The following is a 26278-nucleotide window of genomic DNA, read 5'->3' on the forward strand; positions in this document are numbered from 1 at the left end:
CTCAAAAACAAGAGTGGGATATTTCTACTTAAGATGCCACGTGCACATCTAACCCTATGTGACTCCTATTTCTACGGTTTAAGACAACCTAGGCAGTGTTCCGGTACCCTTGTGAGCCTGTACGTAGGACGTGCATGTCCACGCACTTTAGATTAATTGCATACCATCCGATTGCACATGAGCATAGCCAGTGTCTGCTATGTATAAGCATTGACGAGTGTTCCCATGCATTAGTACCAACCTAGGTATTTATCAACATGTGATTTTTCGAAATCCTCGGATTTTCAGTGGCATTGCCCGACCCAACTTTAATTCCATATGTAACTCACCCTAGGGGTCACTTTTCAAAATAACACCAATACCTGTATTTCAGCCACCAGCAGCACCATGCTCTTGCGTTTTTTATTAACGGTACCACCATCAACATCCATGGCGTTCTTCCATCAGCATAATCAGCACACCAACATTTTTAGTCTACAGTAGCAGATTTGCATCGCCATCAGTTTTCAGCCCTAGCACTTTCAGAAGTTGCAGATTTCAGCCCTATTCCCAGCGTTTCCAGATTAAGCCCTCAAATAAGCCCAATGTTTTCAGATTTCAGCCCATAGCCTCGCTAGCACTTGCTGATTCCATCAGTTCGACCAGCGTTTTTGCCTTTCAGCCCTTAGTCTCACAGGACCAAGCATCTACAGCAAGATTCCATCACCATCTCAACATTTAGGACCATTGTATCAACATTTGTGCAAACTAAAGCAAAGGGGGGCCCTTGGAGGGGGATCAGAGCACAGAGGACAAGGTTCAAGAGGAGTGGCATTCTTATTTAGGGAGGAGTTATAACCTCTGATACAATATAGCATGCTAGGTATATGTGGGTGAGACTGAAGGCAGAGACACGCGATACCTCTACATCGCTATTTGCTATTTCCCACCTAGCACGTTAGTATATGCATGACCCAAAGGACAGTCCCCCTTCTCTAGTTTGGATGATGATATATGGGAGTCTTCTAGGGAAGGCGACATTATTATCTTGGGGGATTTCAATGCTAGGACTGCCCATCACCAGACAGTATTCTATGATACCTCAGAGGAGTTGATGTGGGAGCTTGATATTACAGAAATGGGGTTGTCTACATTGTCACAAGATGAGAAGCACACTGAGTATGGCAGATACTTGATTGATATGGGGGTTGCACATGGATTGGCCATTTTGAATGGCCTACAAAGATTCCCTACAGCAAGTGGTTTTACATGCTTTCCACACCGGCATGGCATTAGTATGGTGGATTATGTTATGGCTTTGCCAAGACTCAGTCCTTCCTTTCAAGATTTCATGGAGGGAACTAGGCCGGTTGAATAGAAGTCGATCATATTGTCTTGTCTTTCACTCTATCGTTCCAGTTCAGCACAACTCCATTGGGAGAGGTCTGCACACATACTCGGTATACTTTCAAGAGGAAGACAGATCGCTCCATGATGCAGCATCAAAGGCATATCCCCACAGCCAACCCACACACAGACAATATGGGAGCATGCCTCAGGACAGTTGGTATGATGAGGAGTGTAGAGAGACGAGGATCAGATTACAAACAAAGGTGCTCATGGATACTACCACACATAGATACTCACGGGATTATCTTTCGCAGCCTAGTGCGACGCGACGAAAGAAGAGGGCTCGCCAATCTCAGTTAGAGCATGATCTGTATCAGCTGTTTATGAGTCAGGACTCTAGTGAGGCATGGACGCTTTTCCATGAGCACTCTCCACCACCAGTCACCACTTCCACATAGATGGGGGAATATGCTATATCTCTCTATACAACATCGGGGCAGCCACCTTTGCCTGACCCTCTCAAAAAGTTCTTCTCCTCAATAGAGGGGAAGCGCAATATGAGAGCTCTTCCTCTCGATGTTTCCCCCGTGCATCCACTTTTCTTACCAACTCTCCATGCTCTTGTGTGCGTCGCTTTTTGCATCCCCATTAGTACCATGAGCTCCTGTACTTCCTCATCAATTTTGTCCCGATCGTTAAGGCCAATAACCCTCACATGCAAAGCCCTCATACGTCTTCGTTGTTCCTCCTCAAGTGTCATGTTGATGATGGTGGGAGTGGGGATTGACACCTCCTTGCCTTTGCCCTTCTTTGCCACCAAAATCCACTTCTTACCATCCGAGCATCACGCGCCCACTTTCCACAGTGGCGACATGGTTTTGACCCGTCTTCGGATGTGCTAGTAGAGGAGGCGGACATCCCCATCTCATTTTGCTTTCCGGGTTTACGGAGGGAGTACCTTCCACTTCTCTCCAGGATTGGCTCCGCCATCGGAACTGTCCTGGAGACACCTCGTACGGCAGCAGCAGTAGCTGCCAAGGCGGCTGGCATCCCTTCAGTTCGAGTTTTGGTCAGAGATACCCACACGCTCCCGAAGGTCATCCTTCTGCCTCGGGTGAGTGGGGGTTGGTTTAGACAGAGTGTGGAGTACTCGGGTCTCCCGAACCAGTGCTTCATTTGCAAACAGATGGGCCACCTAGCGAAGGCTTGTCCACGGAGGAGACCACGACCCGCACCCCGGCCTCAGCCCCAGCCTGCCAAGGCTGGGCCGCAGCCACAGCCAGCGACACAGAGCACAGATTCAGCGCCACCCTCCGAGCCTGGGGCTCCAGCGGAGGAGGGGTGGCAGCAGGCCCGTGGCCGTCGACGCCAGGGGCCACAGTGACAGCCTGGCACTCAGAGTGGCCCCCAGGTGCCTACTCAGCAGCAGTGGGTTCCCACAGGGAACCGCTTTGGTCCTCTTGAGCAGGAGGAGCCCCCAACGCCAGCCACCACCTCCGCTTCACCCTCGCCAGCCGCTCCGCCTTCTGATCCCCCCTCCTCCTCCTCATGCCCTCCCCCGCCCTCTGCTACCGCTCACTCCCCACCACGCCCCCCCCCATGTCTCTGCCGCCCCACCCCGCTTCTCCTCTCCCTCGCCCCCCCCCCCCCCCCCCAGCCCCTTCTCCCCCTCCTCCTGCTTCAGTACCACAGTCGGCTCAGGAGACTGGACCCTTGCCGGCGGCCAGGAGATCTCTTGGCAGCGCCTTCGCCACGAGTCGCCTAGCGAGAGAGGGTCAGCCCTTCATGCGGCCCCCACTGCAAATTCAGACTTCTCCACTTGCAGCTATCCCTCGTGGTTTGACGAGCTTTGACCTCCGACGCCGCTGGGATTTCTTCGATTACGGGTTTACTCGTTTTCTTGGCGATTCCGCAGCAGACCACGAGGCAGCCTGCTTCAGAGTCCACGCTTTGTTCCTCGCCGCTAAGGGGACAGAGGCCTTGGACTCAGCAGTTGGTCTCTCCTTCCCCCTATGTGGCAGGACTGAGACAGAGTGGTCCCTCGACTCAGTGGTGGGATGGTTGCATACACAGGTTCTCGAGTTCTCTCACCACATGGGAGAACTTGGCATTACAGATTTGCTGCAGACTTTGTGGCCACTGGCCAAGTTTGCGGTGACACCCCCAGATTCTACAGGATGTAGACACATTGTGGTGTACTTTTTTGCTGATACGCAGTGTTTGCCTTGCTATGTATTCATTCATGAGGACTCCTGGACAGAGGAGGTTGCTTTACGCACGGCTCGCTCTACTTGGGCTTGGACCAGGCACTCACTGCAGTCTCACCTATCTAGAGGACGCTCGAATGCGGATTACTCCCCATCCAAGCCTACTTCGAAGATAGCTCGTCTTGCTGCTGCGGCAACATCTGTTCTCTCTCGCTCCCCATGAGGATCGTCTCGTGGAACGTGCAGGGACTAGGTGGGCCCCAGTTTCAGCGACAGCGGGGCCGATTGCGTCAGAAGCTTCAGCGTTGCCTTGTGGGAGGAGAGATTGATCTCCTTATGCTTCAGGAGCACCATTTGTCTGAGAGCCGCATTCGGCGATATGGTCAGATTTTGCGTGGACGCTATGATACCTTTTGGTCAGCTGCTTTTGGACCTGGAGGCATCCAGGGTGGGGTATGTATGACTATTGCGGACTCATTACAGCAGGCCATTGTGGGCAGAGGGATTATTGTACCAGGCAGGGCTCAGTGGATTACTATGCAGGTTCAGGGTGGCCTTGTGGGTTTCCTGAACATCTATGCGCCCAATGTGGCGAGTGCTCGTGCAGAGTTTTGGTCACAGATTGTTGAGTCTTTGCCACAGGTTGACCAGTGGTGTGTAGGAGGGGACTTCAACATGTTGGAGGACCCTTCTGACAGGATCGGAGGCAGCCATGCTACTTTGCATGGAGTCGAGTTAGCAGCTTGGGAGAGGTTTTGTATGACGTTGAGGGTCTCGGATACATGGCAGCATTCTGGCTTTGTGAGGCCTCCAGAGAGTCTTGCCTTCTCTAGATCGGACCGCAGAGTGGGAGGAGTGAATCTATCGCGCATAGATCGCTTCTACACTAGTGACCACTTGAGTGACTTGGGGGGATCAGTGGGCATCCTGGCAGGGACATCCTTCTCGGACCATGCACCAGTGATCCTCACAGTGGCAGACAGGCAGAGGAGTGGGAGCACGATGCTTCGCATCCCAGAGCGGGTCTTGTTGGACTCAGCACTCAGAGAGAGGGTCGAGGCTCTATGGACAGAGGGCATGGACAGCCAGGCTCCACCTGCAGACAAAGTGGCCTCAGGCCTATCTCAGCTTGGCCACTTCTTTCTCCAGGAGTCTTTGGCTCGACGGGCTGCAGCGAGAGAGGAGGAGCAGCGTCTCAGACGAGGCATTGCTTCACTACAGAGGATGCAGGAGCAGCATCCAGACAGTCCATGGTTGGAGGAGCAGCTACAGCAGGCTCGACAGGAGCTTGCTTGCACAGAGGAGAGGCGCCATGAGTTTGCCTTCCACCGACAGGCATCTCAGTGGACTCAGGTGGGTGAAAGAGTGACAGGTGTTTTTTTTGAGACAGTGGGACCTCGGCACTCGCATGCCAAGGTCAATCAGTTGAGGAGACCCGATGGGTCAGTTGTCTGTGAGCCAGAGGATATGCGTGCAGTTGCTACTGACTTTTACCGTGAGCTACTGTCAGCTGAGCCCGAGTCAGAGAGACAGGATGCATGCAGGGACCAGGTCTGGGCACAGATGCCTTGTCTTGTGACTAAGGAGATGCGGCAGAGGCTTGAGTTACCTCTTCAACTTGAGGAGCTGCACACGGCCCTTAGGGCCCTCCCTCGTGATAGCTGTCCAGGTGAGGATGGGCTGACTTTCACCTTCTTCTTGGAGTACTGGGACCTGCTTGGCCCAGATCTTTGTAGTGCCTTTCAGTACATTCTACACACAGGAGTGATGCCGGATAGCATGAGTGAGGGCCTGATTTACCTCATTCCAAAGGAGGGTGGCTCCTTGGATGAGATTCGACAGTGGCGTCCCATCACCATTCTCAACTCAGCCTACAAAATTCTTGCCAAGGCTCTGAGTTTGAGGATTCAGCCACTTTTGGAGAGCCTTATACATGGGACTCAGACAGGTTTTGTAAAGGAACGCAGTATCCTTGACAACATCTTCACTTTTTGAGAGGCTTCTGCCCTTGCACGGCTCCGTGGGGAGGACCTTGTGATTCTTCTTCTCGATTTTGAGAAGGCATACGACAGAGTTGACTGGGACTTTCTAGAGGGCACGCTACGTAGGATGGGCTTCTCAGAGGCTTGGATGAGAGGGGTGTCAGCTTTGTACAGGCAGGCCCACAGTCAGGTGCTTTTGGCAGGAGGTAGAGGTGAGCGCTTCATGCTCACACGATCGGTCAGACAGGGTTGTCCTCTTGCCCCCTTTCTCTTTCTGTTCTATGCGGAGGCGATGAGCAGATTTTTGGTGTCACAGCAGGTTGGTTTGAGGGGCTTAGCACTCCCTATACGGGGAGATGAGCTTCTGGACGCTGAGTTTGCCGACGACTCAGCCTTGTACTTAGAGGGCCAAGAGGCCAATTTACACAGATGTGGGCACGCCTTGGAGACCTTCTGCTGTGCATCGGGCGCACTGATCAACTGGGGAAAGACAGTGGCTTTCTCAGTTGGTAGTGCTCCTGTGCCAAATTGGATGCCAGGAGAGGGTTTCAGGTGGATTCCTCCAGGGACTGCAGTTCGGTACTTGGGTTGTCAGGTTGGTTTGGATTTGTCCCCCGAGCAGCAGATTGCTCCTCTTCTCCTGTCCATCAGGAGAAAGCTGTTACATTGGAGCTCAGCACGACTTTCGCTGGCTGGTAGAGTAGTAGTTGCCAACCAGGTGTTGTTGGCGACTATGTGGTACATCACTTCTTGCTGGATCTTCTCGAGTTCTTGCATCAGCCAGGTAGAGAGGTTGATCAGGAACTTCCCTTGGTCTGGTCGCGACACTCAGATTGCCCGAGCCAAGGTGGCTTCGTCGGTCATCACACTTCCTTGTTCTCAGGGAGGGCTTGGGATCATTGATCCAGCACAGCAGAGCAGAGCCCTTCTTGGGAAGTTCGTCGTCAGAGGACTTCTTCCAGGCGAGGAGCCCTGGAAGGAGTTCTTGTTGCAGAGGCTTCGTGCCAGGGTACCTCAGTCAGGAGGCCCTTGGCAACCTTCGACCAGATGGATCTTTACAGAGTTGCGCAGAGTTGCGCCGAGTTGGTTTGAGCAGGAGACTGGAGGACCGATTCGCTCTGAGTTTGCTTCGTTCTTGGGAGCTATTGCGGCGTGGCCTAGAGCAGCGGCAGCCGACGTGCACGGAGGAGCGCCTACGGCAGCCCCTCGTCTGGAACCCCATGGTTAGCACTCAGAGAGGCCACTTGGTTGGGAGTAGGCCTCATGTTTCTTGGGGTCCCATGGCAGCAGGTCCAGCGCGCTCTCTAGGTGACTGGCTAGAGTTCACAGGTTTGTCAGAGGAGGTGCAGGTTGTCCAACTACAAGGCATGAGAGGGGTTCAGAGCATGTGTCAGGACATCTCAGAGTCAGTTCCAGCTGATTGGCTCACGCCTCTCGAGCCAGTAGCACCCCCGTGGATGGGAGCCTTCACACGACTGGAGGTTCTCATTTCAGTCAGGGCTTGCTCAGAGACTGTCCCAGCCCTGTTCTTCGAGCTTCAGGGTGGGGGACGATTACAGAGAGTTGCAGTAGAGGCCCCGCAGGTAGCAGAGTGTTGTTTCCAGAGGATCCGAGTTGTGGGCATCTGTGGGAGGACTTGCGTCATAGACCCTGACCCAGCAGCTCTTGAGACAGAACACTGGAGGCTATGGGCTTGGGAGTGTTGTCCACTGGCACGAGTACAGTGGGATCCTGGTGAGTGGCTATGGAGGGACCCATTCTCTTCTGCAGACCGCCCAGGATTCCCTTTCTTTCAGTACACTGTTCGGCTTGGACGTCATATACTTGCAGCACAGAGAGAGGCCCGCCCCGCTGCAGCACGTCATTGGCAGGAGGAGGGTCTCACAGTTGAGTTCTTGGCAGCTTTTTGGCAGAGGCTGTGGGACTCCAGACAGCCGAGGCGCGTCACCTTGTTCCAGTGGTTGGTTGCACACAGAGCCACAGCAGTAGGGAGCTGGCTTGTACATAGTGGTCTCTCGGCCGCATGTACAGCCTGTGACCAGTTGGTGGAGAGTCAGCGACACTGTCTTTGGGACTGCCCCTCGGCCCAGCAGGTGTGGCTACGAGTTCTTCGGCTGATGCCTGCCCTCTCCACGGCTCGACAGTACACTTGGGGGGCGGCGGCGGCTTGGTCCACCCTCACGGGCCCGGCACTTCAGTTTGAGCTATCTTCCACCAGCAGGATGATAGTGATACAGGGGGGTCGACCTACACTCCAGCCTGCCACAGACCTTACTCCACAAGAGTGGAGCAGTGAGAGAGCGGAGTGTTGGGAGCTCATCAGCGGCCTAGCTCTCTGGTTCATCTGGCGGGCCCGTTGTTTCCGCATCTTTGAGGCTCGCCCTGTACCACCAGCGGAGACTGTTCGTGACTTTTGGCTAGAGCTGATCCACACTCTCAGAGGACAGCTTGAGGGACTATAGGGCAGCTCCGACCGCATGCGGGAGCGCCGCGAGGCTTTCCTTCGTCTCTAGCGCCCTGGGCCGTTTTACTCCATGGTCCAGGGGGTGCTCAGATGGCACTATTGTCCACCTGTGTGGCTTTTCCCTCCTCCCATCTCTTGATTTAGCCCCATTGTATATATGTTGTTTTTTCATTGGGAGAGTCTCCCCATCATGTTTGTTGTAGCCCTCTCTTGCAGAGGTGGATGTAGCCCTATGGGCAGCTTTCATTAACTAATAGAAGGATCTTTTTCTCGGGAAAAAAAAAAAAATCAACTTCTTCGCTTTCTTATGGGTTTTGGTAATCATATCTGCCCATGAAGACGTTTTTGCTTCCTGTTGTTTCTCCTCTTCCTTAATGGCTTGCATTTGCTTATTGATCACCTTAAGTTCTTCTATCACTGAGGGTTGGATTTCTTCCTCTTCTAGTCTACCATTGGCTCTTGCCTCGGCTAGGTCTCTCTTGAGGGCTGAAATCTGATTCTTGAGGTCTTCAATTTCGGCCCGATGCTCCAATTTCTCCACAGTTCGAAGCACGGCCTCGCTGATTTTCCACTGAAGAAAGACTGCCTTCTCCATCGTCCATCTCTGTCTTGTACGCCTTCATCTCCTTTTTCCATGTTTGCTAACCTCTTGCTAGTAGCCAAAAAAGTTGATTTCTTCATTGTTGGTGATGCCATTGCATGCAAATCACTCAAGGGGGAGGGGCTAGAGCTCTCAGAAAGTGATGGGTTTGCGCTCATGACCTCCATCACAAGACGGCCACACTAAACACAGCTGTTTCTAGAACTTTCCACACTTACGCATACATTTTCTCCCCCATCAAGCATACATTTCGCATACAAATTCCCATCCCTGTAGTTTCTGTGAATTTCTGAATTTTCTGCTCTGAATTTTGAATTTCTCAATTTTTTGAATTTCTGAAATTCTCTGCTCTGAATTTTAAATTTTCTGAATGCTCTAAAAACCAGGTCTATAGGTTCTAAAATATGCTCGTTCTGAAATTCTGCAAATTTTTGCTCCAAGGTCTCGGCCGCGAGCCCACGCGTCGGGTCACGTCTATCATGCCCCCTAGTAAGGGTAGCACTGCATTGCGCCCTGCGCGGTCACCTCAAGCCACGAGCCTACCCAATTGCGGGGCCGTGAGCTATTTCGGTATTACACAAGTGCAGGTATTAACACAGGAGCCAGCAGGGCAGCGTCCTTTGCGTTACACGTTCGCACCAGCAGGTAGCGGGCCAATCCCACAGAGGGAGTTGCAGGCAACAGGAAATCATTTCTCGACAGAGTATTGCAGGCCGCGAGCTTCTTCCACATAGGGGGCCGCGTGCAGGATTGAATCAGCGCCCTAAAGGGGCTTATCTCAGTCGCGAGCTGACCCTACTGGGGGCCGCGTACCTTCTCTATCGTGCCCCCAGTAGGGTCAGCTCGCGGCTGAGATAGGCCCCTTCAGGGCACTGATGCAATCCTGCACGTGGCCTCCTCTCTGGGAGAAACTCGCAGCTTGCAATACTCTCTGTCGAGCAACGATCCCCTGCTCCACGCAACTCCCTCTGTGTGACTGGACCGCTACTTGGTGCGAACAACCTGTAACGCAGAGGACGCTGCCGTACTGGCTGCAGTGTTAATACCTGCACCTATGTAATACCGAAATAGCTCACGGCCCCGCAGTCCGGTAGGCTTGTGGCTTGAGGCAACCCCGCAAGGCGCAAGGCAGCGCCACCCTCACTAGGGGATGTGATAGACGTGACCCGACGCGCGAGCTCGCGGCCCAAACCTTGGAGCAAAAATTTGCACATTTTCAGAACCTGCAAACCTGGTTTTTCAGAGCATACAGAAAAATTAAAATTCAGAGTAGAGAATTTCAGAAATTCAAAAAATTCAGAAATTCAAAATTCAGAGCAAAAAATTCAGAAATTCACAGAAATTGCAGCCAGGAAAATTTGTATGCGAAATGTATGCTTGATGCGGGAGAAAATGTATGCATAAGTGTGGAAAGTTCTGGAAACAGCTGTGTGTTTAGTGTGGTCGTCTTGTGATGGAGGTCATGACCGCAAACCCAGCACTTCCCAATAGCTCTAGCCCCTCCCCCTTGAGTGGTTTGCATGCAATGGCATCACCAGCAATGAAGAAATCAACTTTTTTGGCTACCAGCAAGAGGTTAGCAAATATGGAAAAAGGAGATGAAGGCGTGCAAGACAGAGATGGAAGAGTGGAAGATGGAGAAGGCGGTCTTTCTTTAGTGGAAAATCAACAAGGCCGACCTTCGAACTGTGGAGAAATTGAAGTATCGGGCCGAAATTGAAGACCTCAAGAATCAGATTTCAACCCTCAAGAGAGACCTAACCGAGGCAAGAGCCAATGGTGGACTAGCAAAGGAAGAAGTCCAACCCTCAGTGATAGAAGAACTTAAGGTGATAAAAAAGCAAATGCAAGCCATTAAGGAAGAGGAGAAACAACAGGAAGCAAAAACGTCTTCATGGACAGATATGATTACCAAAACCCATAAGAAAGCGAAGAAGTAGATTTTGGTCGCAAAGAAGGGCAAAGGCAAGGAGGTGTCAATCCCCACTCTCACCATCATCAACATGACACTTGAGGAGGAACAACGAAGACGTATAACGGCTTGGCATGTGAGGATTACCGGCCTTAACGATCGGGACAAAATTGATGAGGAAGTACAGGAGCTCATGGTACTAATGGGGATGCAAAAAGCGACACACACAAGAGCATGGAGAGTTGGTAAGAAAAGTGGAGGCGCGGGGGAAACATCGAGAGAAAGAGCTCTCATATTGCGCTTCCCCTCTATTGAGGAGAAGGACTTTTTGAGAAGAAGGCCCACTCTCAAAAAGACTGGTATCTTCCTTGGTGACGATCTCACCCTCTCACAGCTTGCCCACATGCAAGAAGTTATGCCAGAGATTAGGGCCGCAAGAGAAAAAGGGAAGACAGATTTTTACAGAGAAGGAAGAGTAGTCATTATGGAGAGACACCCTACATGACGGTGCAAGACCTATGGGGCCACACTGAAGATGGCTACTTGAAATTGTAATGGATCTATGAGGTTGGATGTCGGGGCCTTTGAGAGCAGTTTCAGAGACAGGGACATTGTATTCTTTTCGGAGACTCACCAGGGGCCTGGACAGGTGATGCCACATGTGGGGGGATATAGATGGGAGACAACCCACAGGACAGTCACGAAATTTGTCCATGGGAGTAGAAGTTCAAGAGGAGTAGCAGTGCCACTACTACATATTGTACGGAGAGATGAGCACGCTAGATACATATAGGTGAGGTTGGGAGCTGACACAGGTCAATTTCTATACATTGCCATATGTTACTTCCCTCCCAGTACGTCAGTATATGCTGGATCCAAAGGGCAGTCGCCTTTCTCTATACTGGACGATGATATATGCGAGTTTTCTAGGGATGGTGATATCATCCTCCTAGGGGACTTCAATGCCCAAACGGGCAACTCTCAGACAGTCTTCTATGACACTTCAGATGAGATGCTTAGAGAGCTGGATGTGGGGGAGTTGGGGCTTGACAAACGCTCACATGACAAAGAGCATACGGAGTATGGGAGATACCTCACAGAGATGACGACTACACATGGGTTAGCCATACTTAACGGCTTACAGCAATTTCATGGAGCAACCGGCTTCACATGTTTTCCACATAGTCATGGGGCCAGTACAATGGACTATGTTATGACACAGCCGAGCTTTATCCCTTGCATTCAGGATTTCACAGTGGGAGATAGGCCAGTGGGCGTAGCAGTAGATCATGCTCTCTTGACACTAGCTGTTTCATCCCAATATAGTACAGCCCAGACATCAGGAGGCAGGTCACACACTCGTTATACATTCACAACAGAGACTCATTCTGTTTATACCGAGGAGATACGGCACCGTATATGGAAAGGCACAGCTGGCACAGCTGGTACAGGCCTCTCAGTGGAGGAGTGCACCACTTTACTGACTAAGACACTGCATGGTGCTGCATCTGTGGCATACCCACACACCCAGCCGGGCAAGAGACCACATTCTAAGAGTTGGCCCCAGAATAGTTCGTATCATGAGGAGTGCAGAGAGATGAGAGCCCAACCTCAAAGGGATCTTCTTTTAGGAGTCATCACTTACAGACAGTCTCGGATTGCTTCCCGACACCTTGTGCGACGAAAGAAGCGAGCTTACCTGGCTCAGATGGAACGAGAATTGTATCAGATGCTCTTGAGAAGGGATTCAGGAGAGGCATGGCGACTCTTTCATGAGCACTCCCCTCCCCCAATGATTACTTCACCTGATGTGTGGAGCCAGCATGCGACATCGTTATATACGGTTCCTGGATAGGAACCCCTTCCAAACCCTACAGAGTCATGCACTTCTACAAGCACCTTCTTTACCACTGGGATAGTACAGAGGGCCATTGATAGAATGAGGACCGGCAGGGCATATGATCATGACGGTCTAGTAGCGAAGCACTTTATACAAGCTAGGGATATGTTGATGGAGGTTCTTGCAGTGTTGTTCAATCGTGCCATGTGTGAGGGGTTACCTGAGACTTCGAGGTTGTCTAGGTTGTCTACTATTGTGCCTATCTTCAAGGTAGGGGATCCTAAGGAGCCTGGGAACTACAGCACTATTATGGTTGGACACACATTGGCACGGTTGTATGCATCCATTCTTGAGCAGCGCTTGAGTATTTGGGCAGAGGATGAGGGGGTACGGGCAAAGGGTCAGGCCGGTTTCAGGAGGGGTTTCTCCACTCTTGATCATATTTTGACACTCACAGCCATCATTGAGGAGGGCAAGTCAATTGGGAAACGGATTTATTGTCGCTTTGTGGATTTCCGCAAAGCATTTGACATGGTACCGAGAGCTCGATTGATGCGCAGACTACAGGAGATGGGGGTGCCCATAGAGTTGATCTGGGGGATTATGGCTTTGTACAAATCAGTGATGGGACATGTACGCACTCCAGAAGGGGTATCTGATTTAGTTCAATCTACTATTGGGGTGAAACAGGGATGCCCATTGTCTCCTACTACTCTATTTGGTAAGTATGTTGATGAGGTGTCTAATTACATTGACAGAGAGGGTGATAGAGGTGCCCAGTTGGCAAGGACGTGGATCCCATTGTTGTTATATGCTGATGATATTGTGTTGATATCTGACTCACCAGCGGGTATGCAACGACATTTGGATGCACTACACAGTTTTCCAGAGGATAGTGCATTGTGTGTAAACCTTGGTAAAACCAAGGTTATGGTGTTTAACACCACACCACAGTGGATCAGGAAATCAGCACCTACTTTCACATATGGTCAGGAGATTGTGGAGTATACACATGCGTACACTTACCTGGGGGCAGTCTTCACTGCACCGAGATTTTCTTTGAGAGGAGTAGCAGAGACTAGATGGACTAGAGCTTATGCGGCTTTGGGAGGACTAGAGAAGTTGTGTTTGCAGGTTCATTTTAGGAACCGAGGACAAAGCTATGGCTCTTTGATACTTTGGTTGCATCTACTTTGGTTTGGGGACCTTCTGTAGGCCAGGATGGTTGGAGACGTATGGAGAGGCCCTTGGTATCTATGATCTCTTGGCTGATTAGAACCAAGGCGTCCGTACCACATGATATCATTGGAGCGGAGTTAGCTGCCCCCCCTATGGAGATTGAGGCACTTACCAGATTAGTCTCCTTTGTACACAGCCTATGGGATACTACCAGAGACAGATATGCCAGGCTAGCCCTAGAGTCCTTCAGACAACTAGCTCTACAGGGGGGATACATCATGTTGGTATGCACAGATGAAATCATGGTTTCAGACACATGGCTTCACCATGGACAAGTTGCCTCCCTTTCAGTACTCTCTACAAGCACCTTTGATGTCTCTCACACGGGTGGAGATTACTAGAGTCATTTGTCGGGATCTGATGCAGCTGGACAGGAGGAGGACATGGATAGAGACGGTACACAGGTTGGGCACAAAGATGGCTTTCTATAGAGAGCCTCTTCTCCACCTCACAAGGGATGGGTTTGTGATTCGACCTAGCTATATGGACACACATCTTTCTCATGGCTTGCGTTGTGCCATGGGCCAGATACGCACATCCTCACATCAGCTCGAGATTGAGACTTGCAGATTTAGAGGGATACCAACAGATAGCAGGATATGCCGCGTTTGTCATCTAGAGCCAGAGACAGAGTTACATTACATATGTCATCGCACAGAGTTCTATGAGATACGAGGCCGTTTTCGTTGTCTATTCAGAGAGGGTTTTGGGCCTCTATCTAGGGTCATCATCTATGAGGATTAGAGATGTCTTGGACGGTATCTACTTGAGTTACACAGGCACAGAGACACTTTACTAAGGAGAGCTGGAGAAAGACGGTCCCAGATACAGATTACGGATTTCTTTACACTAGATATTGGACCCCCAGAGGAGCAGACACCATGGCAAAGCTCTGCTCGCACTCATACTACTACTGGCATTCTCATAGACCGAGCATTGGAGCTAGGGAGATCTAGAGGCCCGCGATTGAGAAGAGGAGCTACACAACATCGACGGAGATTACAGCAGAGGATTCAAGCCATACTCTCTCGACGTCCAGAGTGCAGATGAGGATGGATCTCCATCATATCTTCCCCCCTCCTCCCCCCCCCTTTCTTTCATTGTACTACACATTGTATTTTGTTTCAATTCTTTTTTAATTCCGCACATGGTATCAGATTCACTATGTTGTAACGGCTTGGTCTCATAGGTCATTTTGGCCTTTTGAAGACGTTAATATATCATCTCTCTCTCTCTCTCTCTCTCTCTCTCTCTCTCTCTCTCTCTCTCTCTCTCTCTCTCTCTCTCTCTCTCTCTCTCTCTCTCTCTCTCTCTCTCTCTCTCTCTCTCTCTCTCTCTCTCTCTCTCTCTCTCTCTCTCTCTCTCTGTCATTAGATGAGCTCACTCACATACTGACAGAGATGCTTCACGATGCAACATCGGAGACGTCTCGCCACAGTCAGCCTACACGGAGACGATCTGGGAGCATATCTCAGAATAGCTGGTATGATGATGAGTGTAGAAACGTGGATCCGACTACAAAGAGAGGAGCTCATGGGTATCACCACACATAGACAGTCAAGGACCATCTCTCGCTACCTAGTGCGACAAAAGTAGAGGGCCTACCTATCTCAATTAGAGCGGGATCAATACCAGCTATTTAGTATTTACGAGTCAGGATTCAAGGGAGGCATGGAGATTATTCCATGAGCACTCACCAATGCCCGCGATCACCTCCATAAGGACATGGGGGGAATATGCCACATCTGTATACACAACGTCAGGGCAACCAGCCTTGCCTAGCCCCGAGAGAGAGGCCCAAAGACATGTACTTTCTTTACTGTCGAGAGGGTAAGGAAAGCCAATGAAGACAAAGAGAGCACAAGATCATGACGGTTTGGTAGCAGATCACTTCATTCATGCCAAACATATGCTTGCAAAGCCTCTTGCTATGATGTTTAATCAAACCATGTATGAGGGTTTTCCTAAGACTTGGAGTATGTGTACAATTGTGCCTATCTTCAAGACAGGAGGTCGAATGCTTCCCGGGAATTATCGCACCATCATGGATGGTCACACATTGGCACAGAGAGAGCCTGATGAGAGGAGAGGCTAGCCAGTCTCAGAGACAGATCACAGACTTCTTTAGAGCTGCCACTAGACACCCGGAGGAGTTACTACCACAGCAGACTCGTCGCTTTACACCAGAGGCATACTGATCGACCGAGCAACTGAGCTGGGGAGATCCAAACGCCCACGATTGCGGAGGACTACACAGCATCGACAGAGGCTGCATCAGAGGATTCGGATCACTTTGGCTCGACATGCACGACGCCCGGTCAGACTACTGACCATGGAGGAGATTGATGAGATCCACCAGCAACCGATGCTGGATCTCCTATGATGCTGGATCTCCTGTGATGTAGCTATCCCAGCTAGCTGTTTAGCTGCTTAGTCCACACCTAGCAGGATTCCATAGTATTTTAGTCCACACCTAGCAGTTAAGGATTCCATAGTATTTTATTTTGTCATTTTGTCATTCTGTCATCTTGTTACTCTGACTTTGTATCAGATCCACCACATTGTAACTTTCTGGTCTCATAGGTCACTTTGGCCTTTTGAAGACGTTAATATGACATTTCATTTCATCTCTCTCTCTCTCTCTCTCTCTCTCTCTCTCTCTCTCTCTCTCTCTCTCTCTCTCTCTCTCTCTCTCTCTCTCTCTCTCTCTCTCTCTCTCTCTCTCTCTCTCTCTCTCTCTCTCTCTCTCTCTCTCTCTCTCTCTCTCTCTCTCTCTAAATAAGTAAGTTGAGATTAGGAAGAATATCTGTACGAGCCTGCACCACTAAAGGCTAAGAGCATTGGTACAAGAGAACCATCGGCTTGGTTTTGGTTGATCCTAGAAAGTAACAACCAGCGCTTTCGGAGAGCTTAATCGTAGCTCCAAGGCTACAGAAACACAGAGGGAGTAGAAGCTGGTGGTCAGATACGGAGGCGACAACAATGCAGACAGAGAAATCATACGGGTAGACGGCGGCAAGAGCGCACGGGCGGCATCATCACACGCGTAGGCGGCAACATCATTCACTCAAGATTCAGCAAAAATTCTGAGTTCGAAATGGTAAGTGAGCCCGATACATCTCTTGAACGACAAAACATGGAAGCAATCTCCCCTGCACAAGACCCTGCACAGGACACGGAAGCCGTCAATGTCTCACCTGCTTGCAAGTCACGAGCAAAGGCAACCTTCATGCTCACGAACAAGCGGATGGCGCAAATGGAGAGGGAAATGAAGGAGTGGAAAACAGAGATGGAAGGATGGTGGAAGGAGAAGGCCAACCTCCTTCAGATGGTCTTCAATGAAGGCGCACAGTGAAAGAAGGAGAAAGAGAGCCTTAACGCAGAAATTCAGTCACTCAAAGAAGAAGTCTCAGCCCTCAAACAGAATAACCCAAATGTCGAGATACGGACACTCAAAAATGAAGTCTCTACCCTTAAACAGGAGCTTGCTGATAGAGTAAGCAGTGGGCTAGAGAAAGGGGAATTTCAGCCCTCGGTAATAGATGAAATCAAGGAAATCAAGGAACAAGTAAGGATTATCACAGAGGAAGAGAAACTGAGTGTGGCAAAGACATCTTCATGGGCGGAGATGATAACAAGGACACAAAAAAAGGCGGACGAAGCCAAAAAATGGATTGAGGTCGCCAAGAAAGGGAAAGGTCAAGAAACTCCTTGTACAGCGACGCTTATCAACATGACCCTCGAAGAGGAACAAAGAAGGCGGATGCGAGCACTGCATGTGAGAGTGACCGGGCTTAAGGACATAAATAATGTGGAGAAAGAGGTCACAAGCCTTACATCCATGACGGGGATGGAGAAACCATTGCACACAAAGGCATGGAGGGTAGGTAAGAAAAGTGATGGCGCAGGAGAGTCTTCAAAGGGGAGAGCTCTCATACTACGCTTCCACTCGTTGGAAGAGAAGAAGGAATTCTTGAGGAAGAGGCCTACTCTCAAAAAGACAGGTATTTTCCTCGGGGATGACTTGACTCTCTCACAGCTCACACATATGAGAGAGGTAATGCCAAAGATTACAGCGGCAAGGGAGAAGGGAAAGATAGCCTTTTACAGAGATGGACGGGTGGTGATTTTAGAGCGACGCATTGCATGACGGTGCGAGACCTATGGGACCACACTGAAGATGGCTACATGGAATTGTAATGGGTCTATGAGACTGGACGTGGGTGCATTTGAGGACAGTTTCAAGACAAGGATATTGTATTCTTCTCAGAGACTCATCAAGCCCCTGGAGAGGTAATGCCACAGGTGATGGGTTACAGATGGGAGACAGCTCACAAGACAAATGCGAGATCTGAGCATGGGAGCAGAGGTTCAGGAGGAGTAGCAGTGCTATTTAGAGAGGAACTAAAACCATTACTGCATATTGTACGAAGAGATGATCATGCTAGATATATGTGGGTGAGACTGAGAGCTGACGCAAGTCGATTCCTATATATTGCCATATGTTACTTTCCTCCCAGTACATCCATGTATGCTGCATCCAGAGGGCAGTCACCTTTCTCTATTCTAGATGATGACATATGGGAGTTTTCTAGGGATGGTGATATCATTCTCCTAGGGGACTTTAATGCCCGAACGGGCAACTCGAAGACAGTCTTCTACGACACTTCAGATGAGATGCTCAGAGAGATGGATGTGGGTGAATTGGGACTGGACAGATGCTCAGATGATAGAAAGCAGACGGAATATGGAAGATACCTCATGGGAATGACGACTACACATGGATTAGCCATACTTAATGGCTTACAGAGATTTCCCGAAGCAGCCGGTTTCACATGCTTTCCACACAGACATGGGGCCAGTACAGTGGATTATGTTATGACACAACCAAGCTTTGTCCCCTGCATTCAGGCTTTCACAGTGGGAGCCAAGCTAGTGGGCATAGCAGTAGATCATGCTCTCTTGACACTGTCCGTTAAATTTCAGTATAGTACAACCCAGACACTAGGAGGCGGGTCACACATCCGCTATACATTTACACCAGAGACTGATTTCGTTTATACAGAGGAGATCTGGGACCGTCTATTGGAAGGCACAACTGGCACAAATGGTACAGGCCTCTCAGTGGAGGAGTGCACCAATCTACTGACTGAGACATTGCATGGGGCTGCATCAGTGGCATACCCACACACTCAGCCGGGTAAGAGACGACATTCTGGGAGCATGCCCTAGAATAGTTGGTATGATGAGGAATGCAGAGAGATGAGAGCCCAGCTTCAGAGAGATCTTCTGTTAGGAGTCATCACTTACAGACAGTCTCGGATTGCTTTCCGACGCCTTGTGCGACGGAAGAAGCGAGCTTACCTAGCTCAGATGGAGCGAGACTTATATCAGATGTTCTTGAGTAGGGACTCAGGAGAGGCATGGCGACTCTTCCATGAGCACTCTCCCCCCCCCCCCCCCGTGATTACTTCACCTGATGTGTGGGGCCAATATGCGACATCATTATATACGGTTCCGGGACAGGAACCCCTTCCTGACCCTACCAAGCCTTGCCCAGCTACAAGCACTTTCTTTACACCGGAGATGGTACAAAGGGCCATCGACAGGATGAGGATCGGGAAGGCATATGATCATGACGGTCTACTTTATACATGCCAAGGATATGCTGATGGAGGTTCTCGCAGTGTTGTTCAATCGTGCCATGTGTGAGGGATTACCTGAGACATGGAGGTTGTCTAATATTGTGCCCATCTTCAAGGTTCTCGCAGTGTTGTTCAATCGTGCCATGTGTGAGGGATTACCTGAGACATGGAGGTTGTCTAATATTGTGCCCATCTTCAAGGCTGGTGACCCTGCAGAACATCGGAATTACCGCACTATTATGGTTGGACACACATTGGCACGATTGTATGCATCTATTCTGGAGCAACACTTGAGTAGATGGGCAGAGGGAGAGGGTGTACGAGCAAAGGGTCAGGCCGGCTTCAGGAGGGGTTTCTCCACTCTTGATCATATTCTGACACTCAGGGCCATCATTGAGGAGGGCAGAGCACATGGGAGACGGATCTATTGTAGCTTTGTGGATTTTCGCAAAGCATTTGACATGGTACCAAGGGCTCGATTGATGCTCAGACTGCAAGAGATGGGGGTGCCCATAGAGGTAATTTGGGGGATAATGGCTTTGTACAGATCAGTGGTGGGACGTGTGCGCACTCCGGAAGGGGTATCTGATTTAGTTCACTCTACTATTGGAGTGAAACAGGGTTGCCCATTGTCTCCTACTCTATTTGGTATGTATGTTGATGAGGTGTCTGATTACATTGACAGAAAGAGTGACAGGGGTGCCCAGCTAGCAGGGACGTGGATCCCATTGTTGCTTTATGTTGATGATATTGTGTTGGTATCTGACTCACCAGAAGGTATGCAACAACATTTGGATGCACTACGCAGTTTTGCAGAGGATAGTGGATGGGCGTAAACCTAGGTAAAACAAAGGTTATGGTGTTTAACACCACACCGCAATGGGTCAGGAGATCAGTACCTACTTTCAAATATGGTCAAGAGATTGTGGAGTATACAGATGCATACACTTACCTGAGGGTAGTCTTCACTGGGCCGAGATTTTCTTTGAGAAGAGCAGCAGAGACTAGACTAACTAGAGCCAGTGCGGCTCTGGGAGGAATGGAGAGGATGTGTTCACAGGTTCAGTTCCACTAACCTAGGACAAAGTTATGGCTCTTTGATACTTTGGTTTCCTCTACTATGTTATATGGGGTGCAGGTTTGGGGACCTTCTATAGGCCAGGATGGGTGGAGGCATATGGAGAAGCCCCTAGTATCTATGATCTCTCGGCTGATTAGAGCCAAGGTTTCTGTACCGCATGATATCATTCGAGCGGAATTAGATGCCCCCCCTATGGAGATCAAGGCGCTCACCAGATCAGTCTCCTTTGTACACAGTCTGTGGGATACTACCAGAGACAGATATGCCAGGGTGGCTCTAGAGTCCTCCAGACAATTAGCCCTTAACGGGGATACATCATGCTGGTATGCTCAGATGGCATCATGGTTTCAGACACATGGTTTCACCATGGACAGGTTGCCTCCTTTTCAATACTCTCCTCACGCACCCATGAGGTCTCTGACACGGGTTGAGATTAATAGACTCATCCGTCAAGATTTGATCCAGCTGGACACGAGGAGGACATGGATAGAGCCGTTACAAGAGTCGGGCACAAAGATGGCCTTCTATAGAGAGCATCTTCTCCACCTCACGGGGGATGGGTTTGTGATTCGACCTAGCTATATGGACACGCATCTTTCGCATGGTTGCGTTGTGCCATTGGCCAGATACGCACGTCCTCACATCAGCTCGAGATTGAGACTGGTAGATTCAGAGGGACACCAGCAGATAACAGAATATGCCGCTTATGCCATCTAGAGCCAGAGACAGAAGTACATTACAAATGTCATTGCACGGTGTACTATGAGATACGAGGTCGTTTTCACTGTCTATTCAGAGAAGGCTTCGGGCCTCTATCTAGGGTAATGAGTTATGAGGATCAAAGATGTCTTGGGCTTTATCTACTTGAGATACACAAGCATAGAGAAACCTTACTGAGGAGAGTTGAAGAGAGACATCCCCAGAGACAGATCACAGATTTCTTTACACTAGATATTGTACACCCAGAAGAACAAACAGAGGAGCAACCAGGGACGGTGGAGAGGTCTACCCGTACTACTGGCATTCTCATAGACCGAGCATATTGTAATGCTTAGTTTAGGATCCCGCAGTATTTATATTTTGTTATCCTAGTTTAATTTATTTTGTTAATCTGACTTTGTATCAGATACACCGCATTGTAACTTTCTGGTCTCATAGGTCACTTTGGCCTTTTGAAGACGTTAATATAACATTTCATTTCATTTCTCTCTCTCTCTCTCTCTCTCTCTCTCTCTCTCTCTCTCTCTCTCTCTCTCTCTCTCTCTCTCTCTATATATATATATATATATATATATATATATATATATATATATATATATATATATATATATATATATATATATATATATATACTGTGACGAGCTGCTGTGAAGAGCTGCGTGTTGTTGCCTGCTCATCTGCTGACATGCTGCTCTCACCCAGCATTTAGTAGCAGATCAGCCATTGCCAACCAGCACCTGTGTTTGGGAGCAATTCAGCCCATCACCACCCAGCAAGCAGCAGCGTTTTCGACCAGCCCCAACTTCAGCCTATGTTTTGCACAGGGGCTGTCCACAACTGCGTCTTCCAATCGTCCCTGGGTTTTAATGCAGCTGAACCCTCAGTATTCAGCCTTTTCAGCCATACAAATTCAGCTTCAGCCCACAGTAATTATCAGACAGTAGTACCTCCAGTGTTCAGCACCAATACCTTCAGTTTCGCAGTACCTTCAAGTTCGCACCAGTACCTTCAGTTTCGCAAACAGCCCTCTGCCTATGTGTCCATGGTCTTGCTGGGTATTGCTTCACCCTCACAGAACATGGAAACCATCTCCTTTGCTCCACCTTCAAAGACACGGAAGCCATGAATGTTTCACCTATGTGCAAGCCGCGAGCAAAGGCCACCTTCATGCTCACGAACAAGCGGATGACGCAAATGGAAAGGGAAATGAAGGAATGGAAAATAGAGATGGAAGAATGGTGGAAGGAGAAGGCCAACCTCCTTCAAATGGTCTTCAACGAAGGCGCACAATGGAAGGAGGAGGAAGAGAAACTAAACGCAGAGATACAAGCACTTAAGGCGGACTCACAGACACTCAAAGAAGAAGTCTTAGCCCTCAAACGGGAGCTTGTTGACAGTACAAGCCGTGGACTAGAGGAAGGTGAATTTCAACCCTCTGTGATAGAGAAAATCAAGGTAATCAAGGAACAGGTAAGGATAAATTTCCACAAAGCATTTGATATGGTACCGAGAGCTCGATTGATGGGCAGACTACACAGGATGGGGGTGCCCATAGAGTTGATTTGGGGGATTATGGCTTTGTACAGATTAGTGATGGGACATGTACGCACTCGGGAAGAGGTATCTGATTTAGTTCACTCTTCTATTGGGATGAAACAGGACTGCCCATGTCTCGTACTCTATTTGGTATGTATGTTGATGAGGTGTCTGATTACATTAACAAAGAGGGTGACAGAGGTGCCCAGCTGGCAGGGACATAGATCCCATTGTTGTTATATGCTGATGATATTGTGTTGATATCTGATTCACCAAAGGGTATGCAGCAACATTTGGATGCACTACACAGTTTTGCAGCGGATAGTGGATTATGCGTAAACCTTGGTTTTACCAAGGTTATGGTGTTTAACACCACACCACAGTGGATCAAAAGATCAGCACCTACTTTCACACATGGTCAGGAGATTGTGGAGTATACAGATCCATACACTTACCTAGGGCCCAGGGGTAGTCTTTCCTGGGCCGAGATTTTCTTTGAGAAGAGCAGCAGAGACTAGACTTCCTAGAGCTTATGCGGCTTTGGGAGGATTGGAGAGGATGTGTTCGTAGGTTCAATTCCAGGAACCTAGGACATAGTTATGGCTCTTTGACACTTTGGTTGGGACCTTCTGTAGGCTAGGGTGGTTGGAGACGTATGGAGAGGCCCTTGGTATCTATGATCTCTACGCTAATTGGAGCCAAAGCCTCTGTACCGCATGATATCATTCGAGCGGAGTTCGCTGCCCTCCCTGTGGAGATTGAGGCGCTTACCAGATCAGTCTCCTTTGTACACAGCTTATGGGATACTACCAGAGATAGATATGTCAGGTTGGCCCTAGAGTCCTCCAGACAATTAGCTCTACATGGGGATACATCATGCTAGTATGCACAGATGACAACATGGTTTCAGACAAATGGCTTCACCATGGACAGGCTGCCTCCTTTTCAGTACTCCCTACAGGGACCCCTAATGTCTCTGGCACGGGTGGAGATTACTAGACTCGTTCATCAGGATCTGATCCAGCTAGACACGGGGAGGACATGGACAGAGCCGGTACAAGAGTTGGGCACGAAGATGGCTTTCTATAGAGAGCATCTTCTCCACCTCAAAGGGGATGGGTTTGTGATTCGACCTAGCTATATCGACACACATCTTTCTCATGGTTTGCGTTGTGCCATTGGCCAGATACGCACATCCTCACATCAGCTCGAGATTGAGACTGGCAGATTCAAAGGGATACCAACAGATTGCAGGATATGCCTCTTATGTCATCTAGAGCGAGAGACACAGTTACATTACATATGTCATTGCACGGTGTGTATGAGAAACGAGGCCATCTTACGAGGACTGTTCACAACCTACCTGCCCAGGCATTATGTAATGCACCCTGATTATGGTACTGGATGGAGCTAGAGATAGGATAGCATGTCATCTCATGATTGTATCTACCCCAGCATATAGGATTGCATCTTTTCCTCAGTTTTGGAGCTCCACCCCCACCCTCCTATCACTTTCCTCCCCCAATCATCATACAAGATAGATATTTTTACTTTTGTACCTTTTATCCTTTACGGATACACAAAGGACACCCACCTCATGTACTCTGATTTGTCTGATAGGCTGATTTCGGCCTTTTTACATATGTTAAACAATCTCTCTCTCTCTCTCTCTCTCTCTCTCTCTCTCTCTCTCTCTCTCTCTCTCTCTCTCTAGTACCCTACCCCACATTTGTGGCTCGGGTTCGATGGATCCGCCCACCGAAGGGGAAGGGCCGGGTGTAGATAGCTACACCACCCCAAAAAAAAACAACAACTACATTTAAACGGAGAAACAGAGATACTGTACTATCACCAGGATCCTTACGAGTGGGGAAAACCTCCGGGACACATGATGAACTATGATGGAGAAGGTCCAGGTGATGCTCAAATCATAGCTAAACTATATGAGGGATGACATCAGGAAGGAAATGCACGCGAGTGCTGAGAGCTACAGGAACTCCATGTATGGAGACATGATGAGAGAACTAAGGAGAGAGATCCGGGGGATACAGAATGAGGAGATTTAGATCTTGAAAACGGAATTACGAAACCTAATCAAGGCCGAAGTAAATGTAACAGAATGCGTTATGCAAAAGAAACTCGATGAGGCAGTAGCAAGTTTTGAAGCATGGAGAACAAATATGGAAAAGCACATGGGGGAAAAAGATGCAATAATCGAGGAGCTAAAAGGAGAACTTGCGGCTTGCAAATCTGCAACTAAGGAGAAGGGAGACGACCAACCTTTGGTGCTGAAGGAGCTCGAGGACATGAAGGATCAGATGAAAGCTCTACGGGAAGGAGATGAACAGAAATCGAAAACGGCATCTTCATGGGCAGAACGTCTTTTTAAGACAGAAGAAAAGGTTGATGAAGCAGAGAAATGGATTGAGGATGCGATGAAAGGGAAGGCCCAAATGCTCGAGACCACACCTACTTCTACCATTATTAATATGACCATTGAGGAAGAGCAGAAAAGGAAGAATCGGGCTCTGCATGTGCGGGTCACAGGAGTCAAAGACAAAGAGAATGTAGATGAAGAAGTGAAGGAACTGCTACAACACATGGGCATCACAGAGCCTACTCACACAAGTGCATGGAGAGTGGGCAAGAAAGGAATCGATGAGAAGGGAAACGTAAAGGATAGGGCACTTATTCTCTGCTTCCCGAATATAGAACTAAGGAAAGAATTTCTAAAGAAGAGGCTGACTCTTAAGAAAACCGGTATTTTCCTGGGAGATGACCTTACATTGGCACAAGTGGCACACATGCAAGAGTTGATGCCAGAGATCATGGCAGCAAGAGAAAAGGGGAAATTCGCCCTTTATAGAGGAGGGAAACTAGTGGTTCTAGAAAAGCGCTCAGCATGACGGTGCGAGACCTATGGGGCGACGCTCCGATTACCAGCGTGGAATTGTAATGGATCATATAGGCTAGATGTAGGTGCCTTTGAAGACAGCTTTAGGGACAAAGACATAGTTTTCTACTCAGAGAGACACCAAATACCGGGACAGCGTATGCCACATGTGAAGGGTTATTTATGGGAAACAGCTGGTCAACCAGACAAGAGATCTCTACGGGGTAGCCGGGGTTAAGGAGGAGTAGCAGTCTTATTTAAAGAGGAGCTGAAACCACCACTACAGATTATCAGGAAAGATGAGCAAGCAAGGTATATGTGGGTGAGAATGAGAGCCGAGACAGGTAGATTTCTATATATCGCTATATGCTACTTCCCTCCAAGTACCTCAGTCTCCTCCTCACCTAAAGGACAGTCCCCTTTCTCCATATTGAATAATGACTTATGGGAGTTCTCTAGAGATGGAGACATCGTTCTCTTAGGAGACTTTAATGCTAGAACGCCCAACTCTCAAGCAGTATTCTATGATACTTCTGAGGAAATGCTCAGAGAAGTAGATTTATCACAGAGGGGGCTTTATAGAAACTCACAGGATAAAGAACACACTGAATATGGGAGACATCTCATGGAGATGGCAACTATACATGGTTTGGCCATACTTAATGGTCTAGAGAATTTCCCGTTATCTGGGGGATTCACATGCTTCCCGCACAGGCATGGGGCCAGTACAGTGGATTATGTCATGACTTCACCAAGCTTTATTTCTAGTATCGAGGACTTTAAGGTGGGACCCAGACCGGTTGGGATTGCAGTGGATCATGCTCTCTTG

General features: G+C 49.1%; 1 protein-coding gene and 2 pseudogenes across 3 annotated transcripts in view; 2 read left to right on the forward strand and 1 right to left on the reverse strand.

Annotated features, from left to right (window-relative positions):
* The window catches only part of LOC147464258 (Mitochondrial inner membrane translocase complex, subunit Tim44-related protein), a 180253-nt gene that overhangs the window by 32594 nt on the left and 121381 nt on the right, over positions 1–26278 (reverse strand). The gene's annotated exons all lie outside the window — the stretch shown is intronic.
* On the forward strand, positions 10587–14621 carry LOC147464259 (uncharacterized; annotated as a pseudogene).
* Positions 18016–21355, forward strand: LOC147464260 (uncharacterized; annotated as a pseudogene).

The sequence above is a fragment of the Adiantum capillus-veneris genome, chromosome 1 (genome assembly GCF_014529385.1).
Source record: "Adiantum capillus-veneris isolate H3 chromosome 1, ASM1452938v2, whole genome shotgun sequence".
In the NCBI taxonomy this organism is placed as follows: Eukaryota; Viridiplantae; Streptophyta; class Polypodiopsida; order Polypodiales; family Pteridaceae; genus Adiantum; species Adiantum capillus-veneris.